The sequence below is a fragment of the Camellia sinensis genome, chromosome 14 (assembly GCF_055761805.1).
Source record: "Camellia sinensis isolate YWXY chromosome 14, ASM5576180v1, whole genome shotgun sequence".
Classification (NCBI taxonomy): domain Eukaryota; kingdom Viridiplantae; phylum Streptophyta; class Magnoliopsida; order Ericales; family Theaceae; genus Camellia; species Camellia sinensis.
The window spans coordinates 88972749-88990057 of record NC_138974.1 but is presented as its reverse complement, the minus strand read 5'-3'; positions in this window follow the sequence as shown (position 1 = coordinate 88990057).

Sequence of the window (17309 nt, the reverse complement as noted above, 5' to 3'; positions counted from 1 at the left end):
ATCATGCTATCATGTTAACGTTCACACTCATGTGAGATGCTAAAGCATAAAGAGCTCACCTAGTACTCCGTGCCAAAACAAGAACATGTTAGCAATCATGCATGATCCAAGTCCATGTTTAAATGCCTAATGCAACGCATACGGAATGTCACTAGAGTAGGCTCGGCTAGTCTATAAATGACATGCGAAAATGCACAAGTAGCATGTATTCAAGTTAGATTTGAAATACTTATGCAGTTAGTATGATGTACCGAGCCCGGTGCATGTAAGACAAATGTATGGATGTACGCATGCATAGCATAAGGTATGCTAATTTAAATATGCCCTAATACTAACCATCAAAAGCAGGTAAGTAAAAGGGAGAAAGAAGTGGGGGTTGGAAGACATGCAAACACGCACCCACACTTATTACAAGTTAGCCCTCACTCGGAGGGACCGAAAGAATAATACAATTTAACTAACTAACAAGCTAATTAAATATTACAGACCACCTAATTAATTAAGCAAATTAATTAATCTAGTTTAAGCAATAAACAGCCTCGGGAAGAGGGTCCGATGCGATGCGTGCTCGATTCCGCTCGGAAGTCACTGCCATGCACAAGCTGCCTCTGCTTTGCCCTGCTATACTCCTCTGAAGACTGCCAAAATCCCAGAGTATGCTCTCTGGATACTATGAAGCACCGCCAGCTGAAGGAATTGGTCACCGGCCATGGAGAATGGTCATCGGCTAAACATTGTGCTCTCGGCCAAACATTATTTGCCGGTCGGCACTCAACACTGCCGGCCGGCCAAATCTTCCTGCTGAATCTGTTTTTGACAGCAGCAGAGGGCAAAACATAGCACGGTAATGCATTTCAAGCAATGTATGCACCAATCACACCCTTTATCATATTCATGACTCAAAGGGATATGATTCTCGATTCTCGGACCACCAATCGCGCATTTCCATGCATGATGGCCCAATGAACCAAGTATGCATTTTCAATATGGAATGAAATGCACAAAACAAACAATGGGCCCCAACCTCCATCATAATCAATTCAAGAGGCAAGAGATGCATGCTTAATGTTATGTAACCTAGGCATGGAAGCTAAGCATGCAATATGAACATGTGAACAAGCAATGTAAACATACAAGCATGCAAGTTATGCAAACTAACGAGCATGGAAGATGGATGAGCATGCAATGACATGTGGGAATGGTCTTAAACCAAAATGGGCAGCTCTCAAATAGGCCCAAATCAGTGGCCAAATGCCATGGAAATGAGGGCCAAAACACATACAACCATGCATGCACACAAGGTCCAACACTTAGGCACCAAAGAACAAATTTTAAGCACACTTAAGAGAGGATAAACATGGATACATGGCACGCATTATAAGCTCTGAAATTGCATGAAAGAGAGGTGCCAAACCAACTAATCAAAACAAGCAAAGCATGCAATAATGGTCCAAGTACTTAAGGCAAGCCAAGGAGGCTTAAACCAAGGCTAAGTCAACCAAGCCTCACGAGGCTAAGGGGACTTAAAATAGGTCCAATGCAGACCTAAACAAAGCTAAGGATGCACCTAGATGGCATCTAAGTGGTCTAAATATGCAAGCATACAAAGAGGCACATTCATGGAGCATAAGGCAACAACCTTTTAACGCATTGAAGGGGCATCAAATGCAAGTTTATAGGCATGTTATAAGGACTGAAATAACATGGTAAGTGGTTCCAAACCACTGAAACAGTGCAAGTAATGCATGCTAGAGAGGCCAAAGCTTAAGGCATTCAAGAGGGATTGCATGGTAGCTATACAAAGCAAGACATGAATGACTCAAATGACCTAAAACAGTCCCTTAGCACATCAAAATATGCATATAAGCTTCACAAAACTTAGCCAAAACACATGAGCATGGTAGTCTAAATGCTATGCATGCATTGAGGCAAATCATGGCATTACAAGGCATGTATGCTAAGCAAGCATGGTGTACCAAAACCAACTAGAAACAGAGGCATATTATGACATAATAAGCATGAAAATCAGCTAAGGCGTGGCCAACACACACTCAGACTAGATGCTCCCTCAAGAGGCAAAAATGGCCCTTTTTAAGGACAACAAGGAGAGGGGGTGGCCCTCTCCTTCCTAGGACCTCAAGAAACCATCCTCATCACTGAAATCCCTCAAGATTTCAGTGGTGAGGAGGCCCAAACACAATGGTCCCGGAGCTCAACCAAAATGGCACAAAATGGAGCCTTTCAAGGCTTGAGAGGGGTCAAACCACCCCAAAGCTTAAAGCAACCTTAACCAACTATTTAGAGCACTAAAAAACAGAACTTTTATATGTTATACACAAAGCTCAAAAACAGGTGCAAGGTAGGTAAAAATGCAATGCAAAAATGGGGAATAAAGGGACAAGTTTCTTACCCTTGTAGACCCTCTTCACCAATGGTGAACCAGCTGGTTCTTCAAGCTCAAACCAGCTCCACAACCCCAAAAACAACCCTCAAGGGCCTCATCTCCAAGAAAAGGTGTGATGGTGGGTGTTTGTGTGCAAAACTAAGGCAAAAACACTCACAAAACAAAGAGAGAGAGAGATATAGAGATGGAGGACATATGAACCCTAACCCTAAAACTCAAAGCCCTCTGAAAATTCTGTCTAAATTGTCTAACCTCTAAAAGAGGGAGAGGAGGCCTCCTCTTATAGAGCTTCAATCTTGTAAGCTTACAAGACAAGCTAGCTAAGAGGGAAATCCCTCCATACGCGTGTATGGAGGGGAGCCAAGTGCATGCTAGCTGCATGAAAATATCTGCAAAAGCAGATGCACAGTAGTCGGCCGGCCAAAAATGCAATTGACCAAAAAAAAGATAGCCGGACGGCCATCTATAGTGCCGGCCGGCCAAACATTTGGCCGGTGGCAACAAAACACAGCCGGTGGCCTTAAGCCATGGCCGGTGATGTGTGGGGATGGCTCACAAGCCATTCCCTGTCCCTCCAAGGAAAAACACAAGTGTTTGGTGCAAAACCAAACATAAAACAGTCGAGTCGAGAGGTCCTGAGGCAAGGCGCGTAGCCGAGACCTCTGGGAACTCAAGACGAACACAAACATGGATGATCATCGAGTGTTCAAGCAGTGACGTCCAAGTCTTGAGGACGGTCAAAAATGGCGTGTCTACAGCCTGGTCCGCAAACCGAGCTGAAACGTAAAGAGTTCAGAGGTCCAGAGGCAAGGCTCTCAGCCAAAACTCTGAAACCTCAGAACGAGCACAACATGCACTATCACCGAGCGCTTAATCGATGACGCCTGAGTCTTAAGGTCGGTCAAAAATGGGGTGTCTACAGTTGCCCCTCTTTGACAGAACTCGAAAGTCATAAGTGACGAGAGTGAATGTCAAAGCCCAGAGACAACCCATTTTTGACAAGGTCGAAGACTTAGACAAACACGCAAGATAATAAAGAGATGCGCCCGCAGGTTGGGGCAAGATGCAAACGACATGAATGAAGCCGAACATAACTTATGATCATGCAAAGAAAGCTGTAATGAAGCAAATATACACAATAAATGCGACAGTTTTAAGCGAACGAATACAATTCAAACTACATTTCATGCAGAAAGAATGTGAGAGAATTATACAATTCTCGCTACGTCTCACGCGGAGAATACAATACCGTCCGGCTCGTCTAGTCGTGCCAGCTTCAAATGAACCGTACATACAATATCGTGCCTGCAAAAGGATGAAACTCAACAGGTACAATATCGTTAGATACATGCATGGCAAGGCAAGTGGAAAGCGCGCGACAACGCAAGTGGAGGGGTGCATGACAATGCAAGTAACGTACGTAACAACGCAAGGCAGACATGCATAACAAAGCGAGTAACATGCGTGACAACGCAAGTAGAGATCACGCAAGTAAAGAAAGTGTATAACAATGCAGGAAACATGTGCAACAACGCAAACAAGGTGTGCATAACAATGCAAGAAGAGTGCAACTTCAATAGCATGTTTGGAGCAACTTTAATAGCCTGTTTGGAGCAACTTCAATAGCATGTTTGTAACAAAATGACGAGTAAAGAAGTTCATGCCTTAAAGAAAGCAATTCAACCATGACTTCCGATTTACCTCTCGGAGGGGTTACACCGTATTCCAAAAGGATACACTTTGCCCATGACGAGTAACGATGAGCCACGCATCGAAGATTCGAATTTGAAGTTCCCGCGGAGACAATTTCGCGCCGAAAAGTGTACTTTTCTTGTGCTTTCTCGAGAGCCGAGGACTCCAATCACTACCAAAATATGTAGGGAGAACAAATGGACTTTGGAGACCACCCATGAGGGCAACCGACCACTTAGAACGTCCACCAACTAGTTGTTGACCACCAAGTGGTCAGCCAGCCAGGAAAATTGGTTGGCCGACCAGTTTACATAATTTGGGGCAATTTTGTCTTTTAAGGTTCGGCCCTTTAAGTTCACACATCCAAATCACTCTTGCTCACAACTCTAAGGCTAAAATATATCCCTCTTCCTTCCTAGACCATTTTCTCTCTCAGATCTGCACTTTATACGCGTTTTCCAACGCCCCACGCGAAGTTGTTTCGCGAAAACTTTCGATTCTCTTAGTTTTGAACCGATTAAAATATGATTTCGGTGCTTCTTTCTCCATTTTCACCACTTGAGGTATGTTTGTCTCGAAGTTTGGCACTTTTTCTCGGGTGTTGACTTTTGTTGACTTTTTCTCTTCCCGAGAGTTGACTTTTGTTGACTTTTTGCAATTTTGGCTCATTTTGCTCATTCTTGCTCATTTTTGCAGATTTCTTCGGATGGCGGATCACTTTCATCACGACAGAGGTTCTCCACATGCCGAGGACGAGCCAGGCATTATGTCATTGCCTCCGAGGATACGACCATTTGATCCTACAGCATATCATCTGGGGGAGCACATTCTTCCTCCTAGCACCTTCTATCACTTTACCGACTTCGCGCGGCGAGCACCCGTGGACCTACTGCTACAGGAGTCAGAGTCTCGCCTATCTCACCAGGCGCGAGAGGTACGTACTTCATTTTTACATTGTCTGCAATGTATTCTGCATTTCCTGCACATTTCATGTTTTCGCTATGCTCGTTCTGAACACATTCATATGCACAGTACTTCTGCTTATTTTGGCATACGGCTTGTACATAGCACAATACTGATTTGGCACGCAGCTCATTTAGGATATGATGCTGACTTGGCACACAGTTCACCATAATATTCTGTTAATTTGGCACACAGCTCACTCTGAACACACGATTCATTCTGACCACACAGTTCGTTTCGGGCACACAACACATTTTTGGGCACACAGCTCGTTCTTGGGGCACATAGCTCATTTTCAGGCACACAGCTTGCTTTTCGGGCACACAGCTCCTTTTCAGGCACACAACTCATTCTTAGGCACACAGCTCGCTTTTCGAGCACACAGCTCGTTCTTGGGCACATAGTTTTTTGTTCAAAAAGTGTTGTATTTTGTATTCTTAGCATCGCATCGCATCATTTTGCACAAAAATGAGATTGAATAGAAATTGAGCATTGTGTATCGCCAATTCAGGTAGTGAGCCAACATAGAAAACTAAATAACTTAACTCACTAGGAAACAACAAAACCTTAGCAAGTTCACAACTCGATAAGCAAATCTTGACAACTTGATAAGCGGAGAGCAACAACTCGATGAGCAAACTTAACAACTCGATAAGCAAAACTTAATAACTCGACAATCAAAACTTAACAACTCGATAAACAAAGAACGATAACTCGATAAGCAAACATATTTTGGACAAACGGAGCGGTGGAACGCATCCGAAACAGAGGTAAACTCGGACCTTCCGCACTCCCAACACGTGGAAAGGTTAGGAGCTTTCTTCTAGAGACTAGAAAAAGGCCAAAAACCAGTTTTTCTCTATGGTCAACCACCAAAAGTGGCTGGCCGACCAGTTTCTTGTTCTGGAAACCAATTATGTGGCTGGCCGACCAGGAAAAGTGGTCGGCTGACCAGTTAGCCTGGTGACCTCCAGATTTTTGACACTTGTCCTCCTAACAGTGCCTTATCCTCCATAAAGGTTCCAGCTTTGTGGTTCTCTCATTCCACCTCAATTTTGCATCAAAATGGAGGCATTTCTTGTCCAAAATCTCACAACTTGGATTGCTACCTTGGACGGCTCGAAAAAGTTGAACTTCCGGGACTTCGGCATAAATGCATTATTCACACTGAGTCGCACCCCGTTGCATTTTCCATTTCTCCATGCCGCAACAAGGTTTTGGAATCCGGTAACACATGTCTTTAGCTTTGGCGGGCAAGAGATGTGTCCTACCTTCAAAGACTTCCAAGCTTTGATGGAGTCCGAGCGCAACGAAGAAATATTGCCCTAGCTTCGCTTCGGCCACGCCCAAGCCTTAGGACGAATGTGTGGGCTCACTATGCACGACGCTTGGTCTTTGATCTGCGACAGAGAATTGGACATCCTCGGCTTGATTCATCATTTTTCTGATGCCGGTGACTGCAGTGATCACCACTGGCAAGGTTTTCACCGACATGCCCTTTGCTTGTGCATGTTGTCTTACTTTTTGCTTGCCCCAGGCTTCAGTGGGTCTAGCGTCTATTTGATCGAAGTTGCCCAAGGCGTAAAAGAGGGCAAGAGCTGCATTGCCATGACACTGGCCGAGACATTGATGGGCTTGGATGCTTTCCATCGCAAGGAGACGACCAGATTCGTGGGGAGTCCACTATTGCTACAGGTAATGTTTCCCACCCTGTCTTATATATATATTGCTCACATCACTCGGCCCTCAGGCTCAGTTTTTTTTTTTTTCAAAACCATTTCTTACTTTTCTCTCAACGTACACCTCTCTATTCTTTAATCTCTCATTTTTTTCAATCCCTCCCCAGGTATGGTTGATGGATAAATTAAGAGTGGTGGACTTATGCCCAGCATATTCAGCCCGCGGCTATTTCTTCCGGTGACGTCTAGTCGATGCCCCTGATGAGGGATGGTGGTACAACTGGATGTGTAGTTTGTCCGCAGACGACATTGCTTGGCGCTGCCCCTGGCTCAATCTGCCGGCGATGAGTTACAGTATATCTCGCCAACAAGGGATTCAGTTGATTAGTCTAACACACTGCGTGTTCTACTTTCCTTTCCGGTTCCGGCGTCAATTCAGACATGATCAGACTTGCCCGGTAGAGGGAATAGAGTACCCTGCTGCATTTTCGGTCCGAGGCACACAGCTAGCTCGGTATGCCACAACATGAAGGATGAGAGAGCTCCTGGCCCCCGCTCCTACTTTCAGTTGCACCCTCTCTGATGAGTGTATAGATTGGCTCAATGAAAAGGCGCATGTAGGGCCCATTTTGGCATCAAAGGCTTCCACCAGCTTGAAGAGGGGACGCAGAAACACCTGACTTGACTATGCCCCGGAGTTATTGCTTTTAATCAGTACTTTCTAGTTTTCTCATAAATGTAATAAAAAGCAACTTCAATTTGTATTCAAGAGTAGGAGAACTCTGTATCGAAATCAATGGAATTGAAGGTTGTGGGTACTGAAAATTTTTCGTTTTGTCCAAAAATGGTCTAAGTTGTAAAAATATTAATTTGAACAAAATCAACTTTTATTAAAACTTCTCAAAACCATTTTCGATATGGATCACAACTGGACACGCCTGAGATTTGTCACTGAGATGCACAACCCCGGATCCCAACAACTGGAAAGTTGCCCCTAGTCTAAATAGCACTGTACCGGAGATCACAATCGAAGCTCTTGAATGTGGAATAAACGAAAATGACCAAGCATGATCACATAGACGAAGTTGATCGGGGAAGAGTTTTATGGCTGGACTTCAGAGTGAAGTTACCTACGTATCCCAAAGATGGGAATCAAGCCTTATGTAGTTTGGCTTGGGTTCACTCGTGTATTAACACTCTCCTTTTGTGCTCTAACTTTTGCCAAGGCTGCCCTTTGCGGGTTTTCAACCTTGCGAGCTCAGCTTTTATTATTTCAAATTTTTCATGCTCTAACTTTTGCCTAGGTCGCCCTTTCGGGTTTTCGGCCTAGCGAGCCACTCAGGGATAGTATTTCTTCAACTTGTCCATGTTGATCGGCTGTGAGAACTCTAGGCCATCTAGGTCCATCAAAATGACAGCTCCACTCGACCAGATAGACTTAATGATGTAGGGACCAATCCAATTAGGTCTGAACTTGTCCCTAGGGTCGTGGATGGAAGCTCGGTTGTCTTTGAGCACAAGATCTCCTTCTTTCAAATTCCTGGACTTAACCTTCTTGTTGAAAGCCCTGGCAATCCTTCGTTGATATCCCTGAACATGGTACAACGCTTTCAGCCTTCTCTCATCAAAGAGCATGAGTTCTTCGAATCTGCTCTGCTGCCAATCTGCCTCAGCTATCTGACACTCAGCCAGTACTCGCAATGACGGAATCTCAATTTTGATAGGCAGAACAGCCTCCATTCCGTAGACCAACGAATACGGAGTCGCCCCGATAGAAGTTCTAATTGAAGTCCGGTAGCCCCACAGAGCAAATGGCAGCTTATCTGGCCAATCTCGGTAGGTTTCCACCATCTTCTGCAGTATGTGCTTGATGTTCTTGTTGGCGGCCTTAACTGCTCCATTAGTTTGCGGCCGATATGTGGATGACTTATGAAAAGCCACGTTGTATTTGTCCAACAAGTCAATCACTTCCTTTTTGAAGTGGGAACCGTTATCTGAAATAATCTCATTCGGGACCTCGTTGCGACAGATGATGTTGTTCCTGATGAACTTTGCAACGTGCGATGCCTTCAACACCACATAAGATTGGGCCTCAACCCACTTTGTAAAATAGTCTATCGCTACCAGAATAAACTCATGCCCATTAGACCCCTTTGGAGTGACAGCCCTAATCACATCAATTCCCCAAACTGAAAATGGCCATGGCGAAGTCATGTTGTACAGTTTCGACGGCGGAATGTTCATGCGGTTCCCATGGATCTGGCACTTGTGGCATCGCCGAACAAAACTAATACAATCCTCCTCCATGGTGGACCAGTAATAACCTTGTCTGAGGATCTTCTGAGCTAGGATCACCCCATTCATGTACGCTTCGCACTCTCCTCCGTGGACGGCCTCCATCAGGCGCTTTGATTCTTCAGCATCAATACACAATTTATGCATCTCGAGATGACCTCTCCCCGCAGACGATCAACTGAGCAGCCATTCTTCGGATTGCCCTATTGTCTTTGACGTTTACCCCTAATGGATATGTTTCTTTCTCCAAGAAGTTCCAGACATCGTAATTCCAGGGATTCTCATCTTGTGCCTCATCTATGGCAGCAATCAACTCGTAGGCCGGCGCAAATTTTTGTTCAATGATAATTGGACGCATCCGGACTCCGAAAGGGATGTCTATCATAGAAGATAGAGTTGCTAATGAATCTGCGAACCTGTTGTTCTCTCTTAACAGATGAGTGAAATTCAATTTCTCAAACCGAGGAATCAACAAGTCCAAGGTCTGGTGGTAGATTCTCATCTTTTCCTCTTTGACTTTCCAATCTCCTTTAGCTTGAGATACAACAAGGTTCGAGTCCCCGATGACGTCCAACTGTTTTGCCCCTAGTTCCAGAGCTGCTTCCAGTCTAGCAATACACGCCTCGTACTCTGCTTCATTGTTCGATACTTTGAAACGGAGTTTGAATGCTAGAGGGATACGGGAATTGTCGGGGGCTATCAGCAACACCCCTATCCCATACCCGTATTGGTTTGACGCTCCGTCAAAGTACATCGTCCAAAACTCTTCTTCGATATGCAGAATAGCCTCGTCTGGGAATAGGTACTCAACTGCTTCATCCCCTTCAACTGGGTGATCAGCTAGGAACTCTGCTACTGCTCTCCCCTTCACTGACTTGCGCATTACGTATTTCAGATCGAATTCAGAAAGCAGAAGAAACCAACGAGCTAGCCTACTCGTAAGTGCCGGTTTCTCGAAGAGATATTTGATGGGATCTAATCTTGAAACCAACATTACAGAGTGAGCTAACAGGTAGTGCCGTAGCTTCCTGGTAGCGCATACCAAGGCCAAACAAGCCTTCTCCAACGGCATGTAACGAGTCTCGTACTCCAACATTTTCTTGCTCAAATAGTAGATAGCCTTCTCCATTTTATCCTTAGACTCCTGTGCGAGCATGCAGCCCATCGTAGTTTCAATCACTAAAAGGTACAAAATCAACCATTTCCCCGGTTCAGGCGGTGACAACACAGGTGGGTTCTGTAAATATCGCTTAATTTGTTCAAAAGCAGCTTGGCATCGGCTGTCCCATTGGAACTTCTTTCCTTTCTTCAGGAGACCAAAGAGTGGTTCATAAGTTAAGGTTAATTTTGCAATAAACCGTCTTATGAATTGCACTTTACCCAGAAAGCCTCGCACCTCCTTTTCAGTCCTTGGTGGTGGCATTTCTAAGATGGCCTTGATTTTGGAAGGGTCGATTTCGATACCTCTCTGTGTGATCAAGAACCCCAGCATTTTCCCTACTGTAACACCGAACGTACACTTCTGAGGATTCAGCTGCAGCTTATACTCTCTGATCTGTTGAAAGAATTTTTGCAAGGCGGTGTAGTGGCCCTCTCTTTCCTTGAACTTGACAATCATGTCGTCCACGTACACCTCAACCTCCTTGTGGATCATGTCGTGCAATATCGTGGTTGTAACCCGTTGATATGTAGCTCCAGCATTCTTCAACCCAAATGGCATCACCCTATAACAATAGGTCCCCCACGGGGTGGTGAAAGCAGTCTTCTCCCGGTCTTTGGGTGCCATCAATATTTGATTGTAGTCTGAGAACCCATCCATGAACGAGAGCAGCGCATGCCCAGTAGTGAAGTCCACTAATTCATTGATATGCGGCAGAGGGAAGTCGTCCTTCGGACTGACTTTGTTCAAATCCCTGAAATCCACACATACCCGAATCCTACAATCGTTCTTCGGTACCAGAACTATGTTGGCTAGCCAGGTCGGGTACTCAGATACCAGCCGGAACCCTGCGTCAATTTGCTTGGTGACCTCTTCCTTAATCTTGAGAGCCTAGTCCGAGCGAATCCTTCTGAGTTTCTGTTTAACGAGCCGGGCCTCTGGGTCAAGAGGGATCCGGTGCTGTACAATCTCAGGATCGATTCCAGGCATGTCTTCGTAGGACCACGCGAAAACATCTTTGAAATCTTTTAATAAAGCGACTAAGCGCTCGTGCTCCTCCGAAGACAACGTGGACCCGATCTGGACCAGTCGCGGGTTCTTCTCAGTACCAACATTAACTGTAGTGATTTCATCAACCAGCAGTTTTACAAATCTCTCCTGCTCTTGATCAATTAAACGTTGTAAAATCGGAGGAATTTCTTCCTCGTCGTTTTCATCAAAATTTTGAAAGTCCTGATTAATGCAATAAATCAAAGGCACAGAAAAGTAATCGAAAGCCACAACCATTCCATTCTCATTAGTTACTTCCAAATCGTCTGATTCCTCCGTTACAACAGACTCAAAAGAGAAAGAAAAAGACAACCCAGACAGGACTGTGTCATTCGAGTTGTCACCCCCAGGAATACCAGACTCAGACTCAGACGAGTTGAAACCTGATTCTGACTCCACAGACTCGGTGGAATCAGATTTCGACTCACTACCTGACCCGGCGCTGCTTGATAAAAATCCCTCCTCATACTGCCAGATGAGGGAGGGTGTGATGTATGCATCCAAAATGTTTGAAGGTGGGCTCGCAGTCGTTTCATTCCCAATCATGGACACGGAGAAGTTATCCCCCAAGCACTTCTGTACGATCGGAGGATCTGAAAGTAGACAAGCTAACGCTACCCCCATTTGAATATCGGTGCTCTCGGAATCCACTTCCTTACACTGTTCAACCTCAGCTAATGGGTCTACCTGCTCCTCGGCCTCATCATCCCTGGATAATTGCAGGTCAAAAAAGATCTCAAACCCTGGCAAGCGACGCTTCTCTAGATTCAACCACGGTTCTGGGAAGCCACAAAATGGAAAATCCTCCCCCTCCCGAACAAAGCGTACGTTTAGGGTACCTTGGATAGGTCGGTGCATTAACTCATAAGGCTTCCCTACCTGCTTTGCTCTGGCTCTCCCAGCCATCTCCTTGCCTTTCCTCACCCAATCCTCTTTGGTGGGCAGATAACCCAAGCCAAAGGTATGCGGGTTGTGAGACACTTTAGCCGATACTGCAATGCCCTTCCGGCCACTCTTCTCTAATCCCATCTCGGGATGTGTTGGAGCTTATTCATGAGGTACACTGACTGTGCACTGACATACATCCCCTCATCGATAGCTACGATGTTCTGCACGACCCGAGCCTCAGCTAGGGTAAATCCTGATAAGAACACATCCTCCGTGCCATGCTCGATTTCCAAAACCGGTGTAGATACCTCTGGCGGTGGATGGATTGACGAATTCCCAAAAACTATAGCCACCCCCTTCCCGTGGGGGTATTTCAACATCTGGTGGAGGGTAGAAGAGACCGCTTTTGCCTGGTGCAGCCACGACCGCCCTAGGAGTAAATTGAAGGTTACGGGAACGTCCCAGACATGAAAGTCAATGTCGTGTTGTCCTGGACCAACCTGGGTCTGAATCTGCACTGTCCCCATCACCTCTCTGCTAGTATTGTCGTACGCCCAAATCACCTGGGAAGTTGGCGCAAAGTCTGCGGGCTTCAACCCGATTACATATGTTGTTCTTGACAGACGCACATTGATGGCAGATCTCGTGTCGACAAACACCAACGGTATCCATTTACTTCTACACTCTACAAAGATGTAGAGTGGTTTGTTATGATTTGCGGCCTCAGGTGGCAATTCTTTGTCGGAAAAGGTCAACATCGGGGAAGCCCTTCCCGAAAAAACCATTCCTACCAGCTTCTCGGGGGTGGTGTCTATTGAGAGTTTGGCCTTGTCCATTACAGAAAGGACAGCTTGCTTGCGAACTCTTGAGGCCATAAATAGTCCCCAGATAGAGATGTCTGCCTGTATCTTTTTTAGCTGTTTTAGTACGGCTTCCTCTTCGAGTAACTTCTCTTTCTATTTCTTCTCCTTCTTGTCCTTCCCGGACGCTTCTGGTTGATCTAAGTACAGGGGCTTGAAATACCGCCTGCTCCTAGTCATGTGGTCGGCCTCTCCTATGTACCAGGTATCATCCGACTGGCCTTGTCCCCAGTCTTCATCTGTGTGGGCAAGACATAGGTTGTCATCTTCCCACCACATGCCATCAGCAGCCAACGAACACCTGTCCGACTCCGTTACCACTATTCCTGTGCCTATAGCCCCTTCCGTTCTTATGCTCGCAGCATGTTCTGTTCCTATGCACAGAGCACGTTCCATCCCCACAGGGGCTTTGGCCTTTCTGGCCCTCTCAGAATTCTCAATCCCTTCCTGTTCCAACTGCTTTAGTGCAACTTGCTGTTCAACATCTCCTGTATCCAAAATGCCCAGATCCCGAGCGAAATTCTTAGCAACGGCGCTCTCTGGTGATACATTCTGATTCCCAGCCCTTCCGGCCATAGCTGATGTCCTTGTCCTTGATGGACCCTATTTTGGATGAGATTCTTCAACAACATCTGGTTGATGGTCAAGCCACCATGTAGCCTCTGCTGACCCATCAAAATCAAACCAGTTGACTGTCACGTCTCCTGGATCTTGTTCGTTGAAAAATTGAAGGTTAGCAATGTCCTTTTCCAGATCCGCCAAGTCATCTAGCCCCTGATTAGGTCCATCCTCCCGTATTACGCAAATCTCTACCCCCACTAGTAATTCCACATTCGGCTTATCCTGGCCTGCTGACGTAATGCAACCACTCGGATTATATACCTCCTCAGCAAAGCTCTCAAATTCCTCAGACCCTGAATCAACAGTCTCACTTTCCTCCGAAGTCGTCCCCGTTCTATCTTGGATAGTCACCACCATTGGTTTAGGTCGGGTTTGGGAGATGTCCAACATGCACAAGTCAGTGCTGTCAGGAATGAACACCTCCGGCTTGGGTAGGTAAGAAGGGGTGATATCTGTGTTGGGGTCGTATGACACAACCCCAGTTTGGATTGAGTTGATGCGTTTGGGAGGTGGAGCTTGGTTATGTGGTGGGAGAGGGTTGGTTGTGACATTGGGTTTCTCCAGAGGCGCGATCACCCTGTTGTCGAGGAGATCTTGAATCTCATGACGCAATCTAAAGCAATGGTCCGTGTCGTGACCATGCTGTTGGTGAAAGGCGTAGTATTTAGCTGGGTTATGGGAGGAGGGAAGTGTTTCTGGCAATGGTCGTGGCTCCAGGGGCTTCAAGTGCCCTCTCTTAATTAAAACCCCCAGAGCTGTCGAGGTAGGTACTTGGTCGTTTGCGAGTTACCTCCGAACACGCCGGTGAATGGTGTAGCTGTAAGGGTTCTTGGGGTGGTGGTGGTGACCATGCTCACATCTGAAGTCCTGCCAGCTGCAGCACTACTTGTGCCTGCATTCGTACTGCGGTTGAAAGTCCTCCTGGGCTGCTCTCTGTCATTGTCAATCAGACCCTGCTTCAAGGCGTCCTCGATCTGCACCCCAATCTCATGTAGATCCGCAAAGGTGGGGAGAGGGAGGACGATTATTTTCTGCATGAGCTTGGGTTGGAGGTTGCGCACAACCATCTGTATTTGATCTTTGTCAGTCGGCCTAATGGTCATCATTGAGGCTTTAGCCCTCTAGCGGGTTACGAAGTCGGAAAAGCTCTCATTCGGCTCCTGTCTAGTCGTCTCAAGATCACGAGTTGTGATCTCAATCTGTGTATTATAGGAGTTTTGAGCCACGAAGGACTCATCCATCTCTTCCCAATTCCTCTTAACGGAGTCTTCCAGTTTTGCATACCAAATAGCCGCTACACCCGACAGGGTCCGGCCAAACAGGGAAAGCTTCTGCAATCTGGAGAGGCCCATCGGCCTTAAGATATCTAAAAACAGCCGTAGGTGCACCATGGGATCTCCAGACCTATCGAAACGGTCTATGTGCGGCATTTTAAGCCGGTCTGGCAAAGTTACGGCCAAATCGGTATGCCCATCCTCAATATCTGGAATGGACTTCACGCCCTAAGACTTCTTGAACAGCTTTTCTAGCTTGCTCACTTTTAAAGCCATGGGGTCCACCTCGAACTCGAAGGGAGAATCCGACAAATTGGTTTGTGCTTTGGGTTGGGGTAGGATCGGGGGTGGAGCTGGTCCTATTAGAACGTCTGTATCATCCTGGACGTGTATTGTCTCCTCAAGTATGGGAACTCTTGGTGGGGGAGGAACCTGGTGTGAAGCCGATGCTCCGGTTTGCTGCTGTAGCCTGGCAATTAACTCTGCCTGTTGGGCCATGACCTCAACCTGCTGTTTGGCAAATTCTGTTTGACGAGCAGCATCCTGCTGCATGGTTTTCATACTTTCCTGGAGCTGACGCATCATCTCTTCCATTCCCGCCATACTACCCTGATCTAACTGAACTTTCGGTATATCTGTCTCTGTGGTAAACTCGGAAACCTCAGCCCGATTACCCAAGGACCACTGATCTGGAAACCGCGGTACCGATACACTGCGCCTTACTAACCTCCGTCTGGCAACCTGGGGTAAAGAATGGAACACTGGTTGTTCGTCTATCAGATCCTCAGATCGATGGAGTCTGCGACCTCTAGTCCAGAATGCTTGGGGAATATCTGCCTAGTCGGAAGCAATTGTGCTAAACTACCCCCTAGCAAAAAGATAAATAAAGCATAATAAGGAAATAGAAGAAAAATGGACAGCATAATAGCTTAAATAAAGACAACACACAGTTGGCAAACATATGCTGAATGAACCGTTCTCAACCACTGATCACTGTTCCCGAATTACTGCCCCAAATTTGAATCTGATACTCGCGAATATAACTGATTCTCAAAATACTGATACTAATGCCTGCAGGCCTGACACCCAGACTTGTAAACTGATATACATGCATTCCTGTAGAGGCACACTCTAAAAGCACATAGCAAGTAAATGAGAGCCAAAACACCCCTATAGAGGGGTAAGGTTTCCCTGTCCTATTTTCTCAGGAGCTAGGGTCTCACTACGCACGCAGCGGTTTCAAACAACCTACAATCGGGTAAGCAACTTGTCCTAGTTTGGGATAGTCACTATGGATTTCGATATGTACTAGGTCGAATGGTCAAAAAGGGTGCCCCGGTAAAAATCGGGGTTTGTGTTCCCATCGTGGCAGAGCCCGTAACCAGTCAGCCTTATGGCACGCTTCTCAAAACGAGCCTCCGGCAAACTGTTCAGGAATAGCAGATGGCAAACACAGTGTCCTAGACGCACCAATGCAAATACGATGCAAAGAGACACATAAGTGTAGTCAAAACAAGATATCATGAGTTCGAGTAAAGTTCACTAAACTCCCCAGCAGAGTCGCCAGAAACTGTGGGCGTGCCCGAACGTCCCAGGAAAATTCTGTTTCGTTCAATGGGCTCGCTATAGTTCGGACTCAATGTCACGGTTCTTAATCTGATCTCGCAAAGTGCAATGCGAGATTGATAAATCACCAAAGAGTCCAAATCTGGCAAATCGTTTTTAAAAATAGATTTTTGTAAAGAAGTGCCAAACATGGACTGCTTTGCAAGACACAGAGTCGCCACCTAAATGTTTTATTTTGAGAAATTTAGGAAACCCTGACTCGCGCCTAAGGTCATGTGTCCGTCATCACCAAAGTTGCCTCAGCTCGGGAACATGGGTACGAGAGGGGAAGGTCATGCAATGAGCACCCCCGCTTGCCCGATCAAAGATCGGCCTTTACTAACATGATATTTTGTTTTTGAAAACGCATGCGTTCTTATTCTGGTTTATTAGCCTATAATTACTATGTGATGCGCACAGCATACAAGTATAGACTGGATCGCCCAAGTTGGAACAAAACATCTCATGTTTGTTTTTGAAAGCGGTTTGCTACTCGCAAGTAGGCTAAAATGCGGATTTTGCCACCCTCAAGTGGGCTTAGAAAAACATAGTGATTTGCCACTCTCAAGTGGGCTTAAAACTCGCATTTCGATGAATTGTCCCAATTCAAGTAATCTAACCTTCACCCACAGGCATTCAAGCAGTTATATCACATAAGCAAATAGCCTCATGGCAAGCATGCTATCATAACAGTCACTCACATACATGCAAGGATGCTAAAGCATAAACACTCACCGAGTACTCCGAGCCAAAACAGAAACTAGTTAGTAATCAATGCATGATCCTAGTTCATGTTAAGATGGCTAATGCAACACATGC